Source organism: Octopus bimaculoides, chromosome 25 (genome assembly GCF_001194135.2).
Source record: "Octopus bimaculoides isolate UCB-OBI-ISO-001 chromosome 25, ASM119413v2, whole genome shotgun sequence".
Classification (NCBI taxonomy): Eukaryota; Metazoa; Mollusca; class Cephalopoda; order Octopoda; family Octopodidae; genus Octopus; species Octopus bimaculoides.
The window spans coordinates 21,033,883-21,034,835 of NC_069005.1; the positions used below are offsets into that span (position 1 = coordinate 21,033,883).

The 953-nt window shown below is 33.6% G+C and overlaps 1 protein-coding gene across 1 annotated transcript in view; it reads left to right on the forward strand.

The window, feature by feature from the left end:
• LOC106869517 (elongator complex protein 4) overlaps nucleotides 1-953 on the forward strand; it is a 113,698-nt gene that overhangs the window by 19,165 nt on the left and 93,580 nt on the right. The window lies entirely within an intron of this gene.

Genomic DNA, 953 nt, shown 5'->3' on the forward strand with positions numbered 1-953 from the left:
TATATGCTAGAAATAGATACCGAATCATCTAACCACGGAAAATATGTTCTCAGTTTCATTTGTCTTGCCCTTTTACAGTCTGTTGTGTCGCTAAATTTTTACTGAGAACATATTTTTCGTGGTTAGATGATTCGGCATCTATTTCTAGCATATAGGAGTCCACTTTTGCTGATCATTCCTCTTATTTTTGTATGTAATATAATTTTAATCTTCGGATTTTCTTAATATGCTAGACCACTGGTTTTAATTGATTAATATCAATTTCTACCCTTATTAATAAATTTCATATATATATATATATATATATATTGTAGACACATGTATAATATCTTCTCTCACCAGTGCCTTGATAATATTTATATAACAAAAACAACATTAACAACAGAATAAACACCTTCCCTCTCCCACTATTTCTTCGTCTTGTTTTGGATTTTCTCTCAACGACCAGCTCCCACTTTGATTGTTGTTTGCAGATGATTGATGGTTAAATAACTGATATCATTTATGTAAATAACTGAAGGAGAAAACTGCCTAACAAATTCAACTATGACCAATTTTTTTTCAGTCAAATTTTGTAAACTCTTTCAGTGGTTTAACTCTAAGGAATCTCCCTTTCCTTCTCTTCTCTCTCTTTCTCTGCATTTCTCTTTTTTCCTCTCTCACCATGTCTGCTTGTCTCTCCTTCTGCCTCTCTCTCTCTCTCTCTAAATGTCTGTTTATCTCTGTCTTCTGCCCTTTCTGCCAAAACCATGACATAAAAACATCCAGTGTGGGGAGCGGGGAGGAATGGGATGCATAAAAGCTATTACACGTGCCTGTGATTAAATAATTGTTGGATTTTTTTTCTCAGAATGACAAACTTTCAGTAACTCCAGCTAAGAAGCTTTTTAGTCTACTAGGCAAGAATGCATGACTTTAAAAAAAATTCTTTTGAAATCCCTCTCTTTTGTTCT